We start from the raw sequence: 7,678 nt of genomic DNA on the forward strand, positions 1-7,678 counted from the left end.
AAGTTGCTCACTTTGTTTTGTTTCAATAACTGTAAGGACAGGAGATCCAAAGATGCTATGAATTCAAATCAAAGTTTATGCATCACATGCAGATTGTGCACAGCCTATCAGCCTACTTGTGTTTTGAACTCATCCCATGCCCTGCAGTAATGTTCATTTTTTTTGTTTATGATTTGCTGTGGAGCACAGTTGATTTCTGGTTCAATGTGTAAAGCCCCCTCAGACACTGATAAGCCTCGATTGAGATGCCAGCCATCAATCTGTCAGTGGTTGCCACCATAAAGTTCTCTTGACACTTTTTTTTGGGGGGGGGGGGGAGGCTCCTTGCTGTATATTCCTGAAAATATTTATTTTGTTTACACACAGTTAATAACACTACATTATTTTCCTCTCTCTTGATGATTTTTTTTTTTTTTTTGCATGTACATTTTTGAAACTTTTTTTTTTCTTTTCGCCCCTTTTTGTCACCATGCCAAATTTGTAGCTAATTATCTTTTTCTCTCCTGTCTTATTTTATTACAGATTCTTGTGATCTGATACACAGGGCTATACCTGTCCATTTTGACTTTATTATTGATTAGGAAAAACAATAAAAATGCTGATATCAGTGTGTTTGGACGTATGAATTTATTTCCATTGTGACATGTCATACATGGACATTTTACATACCGTATCTTGTTTGACAAACGCGTATTTTATTAGCTCAACAGATACTTGAAGGACTTGCATAACTGGGCTTTTTGCTGATGCAAAAGTAGAGGTGAATTTGAATCTAATCTTGAGTCATCATGTTGACCATAAAGCAAGGTACTTACCAGAGTGACAATCGCAGCAAGTAGCCTCTAATAACTTAAAGTATTTACTTTACTTTCTGTAATCAAGCAATAAATGCTAAAAGTATCTTTTTTTACCCTTGGTATCTCATCGCTTGCACTATGAGGTAATGTTTGTATCAGGGTGGAGTGTGGACTGTGCGTTTCAGGTCTTTTTATAGCTTTTTGCCCAGCACTGTATGATGATGCTTTCTGTGCCTATATATATATATGACATACATTGAGGTTAACTATTTCCAGATAGCGACCCTTCCTTGAAATTAAATGGACAAATCAAGTTATTTTTAGGTTAAATGTACACTACCCTGCACTTATACATTAATACTTTTATTCAGAATTGACCAAAAATGACAGCATGCAAAGACAGTTACAAAAGATCTCAAATAAAAGTTTCCACAAAAATATTAAGCAGCACAACTGTTTAACATTGATAATAAGAAATGTTTCTTGAGCAGCAAATCATCATACTATTTCTGAAGGATCATGTGACACTGAAGACTGAGTAATGATGCTGAAAACACAGCTTTGACATCACAGGAATACGTTTCTGAAGAGTTATTTCACAATATTGTGAATATTGTCAATCATCTAAATGCAGCTTTAGTGAGAAACTTCTTTCAAAAACAAAAAACAGTCCTACAATGAAAATCCTACACCGACCCCAAACGTTACAATATGGTAGTAATTTAAACTTTGATATAACCAGATAAAACCTTTTTTTTTTTTTTTTACAGCCTATGATTAAAACAACATCTAGAACTACACAATAAAATGCCATCTCTCAAGTTCTAGATATTGTTCTGTACGTTCATTAGTGCATTAGTCTGGTTTCATCAAAGTTTGAATTAGTATTAGTATGAATTTGTCTAATATGGTTTTGCAGATGAGATTTTTGATATCACTATTTGCTTGATAAGAAATTATAGAGTTTCCATCTGGGAATACCTTTATAAATTGTGTCCTATAGCATTACATGATTTTAAAAGAGTTTATGAAACATTAGATCACTATCGTTTCACATTTTTGTTGATTTTGGCTTTTTTTGTGGGGAACTAAATGCTGATCAAACATTTCAAGTCAATTTCAAGTTTAAGCATTAACTCATATCTCACAACATCAAGGAAGTTTTAATTAGATTAGATTTTAACTTAATTAGATTTCAATTAGAGTCAACGGAAATATTTATGGCCCTGTTTGTTTTAGGGTAATAAATTCAGCTTCATAATCAATAGATGCTTTGTTCATTTTGTTTGAGTAGTGAAGACATTTGAATGTATGAAAAATACGCTTGACTTCCCATGTTTGAATTTATGAAAAATATGTTAGGCGAGGATAGGTTTTTACCTTTTATTTTATTGTTTCACATTTCGTCAGGCATAATAATACTCATTTTCATATATACATGTCTTAATGTCTATAGGCCTAATGATTTGAGAACTGATATTGTCCCATTTAGTGTTATTATAACTAGGGCTGCCAACTTAACACCCCAGACGAAGTTCATCTTGTATTTCATTCAATTGATTGGTGACGAACATGAAGCAGGACAGCGCTCTACGTGATGCAGCATATATAATGCAGTCAAAATCTGAATGAGTTTTTTGTCTCTGTATATTTATATCTGTATTTATCCTGATAGCAGGAGTGCGAATGTGATGATGATTTTACAGTTCAAAAAATAAGTTAATATTGTCATATTTTAGACACAATACGGTCTGTTTTGTTATTGTCTCAATTTTGCCAACAACAATATTTCCTGTAAAGCCAGTGCAGAACTGAGCAACACACAGCGGTGTTTAGTTTCTGAATGAATCTGCGTTTTGAGCGAATCAATCAATCAGGTGAACCAATGATTCAACGGCCCATTCATAAAGAGAGACATTTACTTAATTCCTGTATGAAGCAGACATTTAAACTAATCGAATTGATGAATGACTCCATTATACATTTACCACCAACTACTGGAAATTTTAGTTTCTTATTTAGAGCACCACTTCATATTTTTTTTTAATCAAATTTTGGGGATGGTTTGCCCAAAAATTAAATTCTGTTTATTTACATTTACTCACCCTCAACAAACTGTTTTGGTCTGTAAATATATCTAAATACCAATTAAGATGCAGCTTTTGAAAAAAGAAAAAAGAAAAAAAAGAAATCATGGCCCTTGATGTCAGCCAATTTAATGTGATTAATTTGTGATTATTTCGATCAATTAATCGGCACATCGTGTAATTAATTCGATTTAAAAAATGCAATCGCTTGACAGCCCTAGTAAAAACACATTAGACACATTGTGCAATCACTCAAAAGGTTTAAAGTCCAAGCACTGTTTGCTTGCAGTCATTCACGTCACACATTAGATAGGCCACTGTAACTCCGCTATTAAAATGAACTCTTAAAAATGACTTAAGCACTCTCATCTTATCAGACAAGTTGCAAGTTTCTAAATTCACAGCAGTCCCAATAAGCAAAGAGGCCCAATGAGCAGCTTTCTAAGAAAGATTTACAGTGAAGGACCAAGTGGCCTTTATCACCATGGCAACCTGCATGTCATAAAGCCATAAAGGTGTATTCTGTGCTGAGCACACCTGATCAAACAGAGAGTTGTTCTGGTCGGAGGGAACCATCATGAATTTCAGCCAAGCATCTACTGTCTAGGCTGTGGTGTGATGTGAGAGTTCAAATTCATTTGATCCATTCGTTTTTATGCACATTTTCCCATTTTGTGATAGTAATTTGGAGCAAATCCCTGGTCTACTTTGAGGCTTTTGCTCAACTTCCTTGTGCTTTTATTTCATTTCAGCATTTCAGTCTTTTTAATAATAGAATAAGTCAACACTTTTAACTCATCGTGGTGTTTAAGATATTGCACCCTTAGTTTGGCATCACAGAGACGGGGTACAGTCTCTATCAACTGTACGAGGGTGCTTTAAAACAATGTTTTCTAAATCGACGTTATATTTAAAGAAAAGTGTTGATAGGCTGCTCATTTGTTATTTGTTTGTTATTCTGATTCCACGCTTCCATTCAAAACAGAGCAGTAAGGAAAAAGTGATATTTTTACTGTAAAAATACAGTAATTTCTCTTCCTGGTTCCCCTGTCCTGGAACAGACTTCCCACTGGATCTGAACTCAGATGCATAAATGATAAAGGGAAGTTGTTTTTCTTTTATTACTTTATATTCAAAAACAAAAACAACCTTCAGCTTCACCCCAAAAGCTTAAAAATAAATGAAGCTTAAATTTGTATTTACATTTATCATATCACATTTTTTTTTTTTTTTACTGTGTACCACTACCCCTATTACTCAGTAATTACCATACTAATAACATATTTCATTTAGTACATGAAACCAAAGCTATTTGATCTGGTTTGTGGGACTATCGTAGAAAAGAGAAAATAACTTATTGTACTAAAATCGTCCTTCTTGTAGGGTGTCCAAATTTTAATCAATATTGCAGTTGTAAGCATGTCAAGTTTACCATAACCTTAAGAACTGGGTTTTTTTTCTGCTTTAATTAAAGGTCCAAAGATTTACTGCAGTTGTCCTGTCCTTTTGATGAATTACTGGCCACACATAAAACTTCTGTCCCATGTCTCTTAGGAACAAGCAGCATATTGAAACAAGGTAATCTTGCAGAACTACCACTCTCACGGTTACTGATGGTTTAGAACACCTTGAGGAAAATACATCAAAACAATGCCTCAGATGTTGGTCACACTGTCTACTATTGAGAGCATTTGAGCTAGAGATATGAGACAATAACCATAAAAGAATAATGACAGTGCTGGTATGTGATACATTTCAGGGAACTTCCATTTACTGCTTTATGCGCATTTAATAGGCTATATTATTTTAGTTCCTATTTCCACATTTTACTTCTTGTTATGTCAATAACCAGTAACAACAGACTCCCACATGGTTCGTAAATACACGCAGTGGGTAGGAAGTAATTTGTTACTTAATTAGTAAAGCTTTTATGTTTGGAAGTTGTCAACTTCTTACTACAGTACTATATGCCATTAATCTCAAATGATGGATGACAAAGAGAACAATCTGTACAAAATGTTAATTAAATAAAGGATTCTTTAAAAAAGTTCAAATGATTTTATTTTATATTATATTTTATATGATAATACACGTTTTGCTCAAATAAAAGGGTCATTTGAAAATGTCCTCCAATAAGTAACGCTCTTGTCATTGAGTCTCGCCGAAAGGTCACGCTTCAGTGCCTACTATAAAAACTACCCTTTCCTCATGTAAACATCTATTCTTTTAACTAGACAATAAAACATTTCCATATGCTGCGAACTTCCCATGTTCTGTAACCATTCTTGGAACGATGGTGGCCAGCTATCTGCCTTCCTCTCATGATGATTTGCTTGCTTATCATAATACTTGTTTGAAATCATTCCCTCACATTTTCATGAGTACATAATGGAGATCTCTCGAAACATACAGGCTAGGGCAAAATGAGCTTCTGTATACTACTTGTGTATAATCATCATGCTTAACCCCAAATTCTAGCATTTTAAGCCAGTAAAAGGTCAATAAAGCCGTAAAGCCTGAATTTAATCTGCTTCCTTAATCCAATATAACCAGCATTGAATTAACCTACTAACCTGTGAGTCCAACAAAAGTGATTCTGAATCTTAATTTTAAGTTTGTTCTAAAAGCTTGTTTGAATTATAGTTTACTTTTAATAGCTTCTGAACAGCATGTCCAACAATCATTTTTTAGCATTTACACAACACTGTTTTCAACTAAAAATGCTAAACGTTTTATGCGTTTTGGCCTTTCATTTACAACAGCAGCATTTTGGGGGCCTGAAAACTTTTGAAACTTTTGAAAACTTTTGAAAACGGGGTTTGAGCGTGCAAGTTTTTGAAAATTATACTGTTATCGTCTCTGTGTAAACTATAAAAGTGCGAATTTATGAAAACTGTGAGGTCATATGCATGCGTATTACACGTTCAGTCTATAGGTCCGTAGTGTACTACTGTACTACTAGTGTCCGCTAACTACTGGCCTGGCAGCATAATACAGCATTTTTAGTCGTTTTCGCGGATCCATCTAAACAGGCATCATTGAGACATTTTCATCTGTAGGCGAATAACTTTTATATTTTTAGCACATGATTGTTGTGTAAATGTACCCTTAGTTTTGATCAAATTTCAATCTAAATTTTGTAATAAAACATTTAAAAATACTATGCCTTAGGTGCTCTGTCAGTAAAAACAGCATGGGTAAATGTGTGGTATATCCCTGTCGGTGCCATTGCCACTGACTATACTGATAATCTCAACACTGAATGACTTTGCATTCCTACAGATTAGAGTTCAAGCCCTCTTCATTACACAGACCCCATTTGTCTTTATGACCATTTCGAAATGTTAACAATACGGTAGGCTATATACAGCTCTAGAACTTTTGCCCTCTTCTATCGACACAGTAAATGACACATAAGTGGAAACTTTTGATAATGTTTGAATGAAGTGTCAGAAGATTAGAGATTAGACCTGGAGGACTCAAGATATTCTCATTACATGATGTTCTGATCATGAATCCTCTATATCCCTCTTGTAAAACTATTATTTTTATTTGTTGATTATACATAGGTGCTTTGAGGAGAAAATAAAAAAGGTTTATGCTAATTAGAAATGCATAAATGTGACTAGAACAAAGCTGTTTTGTTTTGCTACATTTTGCATGCTAGTTGACACCGAGTCTTGGCATGGCTAAGTTTTATCTGTTGGGACTTGGAGTGTTCACAGTCTTTCTTTTTATCATTGCTGGTTAAACAAAAGGCTTATGTTGCCATCCCGTCCTTGGCAATCCACACATTTTCCAAAGTGATAAGAAGGAAGGGAGTGTCTGTAGCTTGATACAAAGTGAAGGAGTTTAGGCACAAAATGTCAAGACATTCTTCTTTAAAACGGTATCGAACAGACCGTTTCCATTGCAGATATGAGTGCTCCCCACCCTTATTGCGAAGCACTTAATGAGTTTTGGAATGAATCAACTTTAACGTCAGACTTTTTTTTTCTCTCCGAGGTTTTAAATTTTCATATTTGTTACTAAGGTTTACTTGTGCTTCATCATGGCATCTGCAAACATCAAACATATCTTTAATGTTGGCATTCTCAGATATGATTCAAAGCAGGGTATTTTTATAGCCTCATAAAATACATCATACAAGGCTTGCTTTATTTTTATGAAAAATAATTTGTAAAATGTTTCACGATAAGGTGTGGTCTAACTCCTGTGCGTCAGTATATGACCAATATGACGAAATAGGCTGAAAGGTTATAACACCTCTTGCTTCTACCTATAAATTGGATTGATGATCTGAATTAAATGTTTCCAACATAAAGTGACATACATACTTTTATTTATTTAATTGCTTTGGCACTTTTAACAAGCAAGTGGTACATTTTCAAAGCTCTTAGTGTTAATATCACACCAGGCCATCAAAAGCGGACTTTCTTCAAACATTTCAGCATATTTCCAATTGTTAGTACAATATACACCATCACAAAGTATATTCACAAAGTTTTCAGTATACAAAATCAGTGTTTCATCTATATAAACATTTTATTCAGTAACTGCCTTTCATAAAGCTCTTACTATCAAACTTTTGATTAGCATCTCTTCTCATTCAGTTTAATACATTTGTTTAATTCAACCGATAACAGAGAGAGAGAGAGAGAGAGAGAGAGAGAGAGAGAGAGAGAGAGAGAGAGAGAGAGCCTGTTACTGTAATTATTTTAGCAATAGGGGTGATTTTAAATATGTATCTTGCATTGTTTGCTATTGAATGAACTGTTAAAAGTGCACCTTATT

Source organism: Squalius cephalus, assembly GCF_949319135.1.
Source record: "Squalius cephalus genome assembly, chromosome: 1".
NCBI classification, from domain to species: domain Eukaryota; kingdom Metazoa; phylum Chordata; class Actinopteri; order Cypriniformes; family Leuciscidae; genus Squalius; species Squalius cephalus.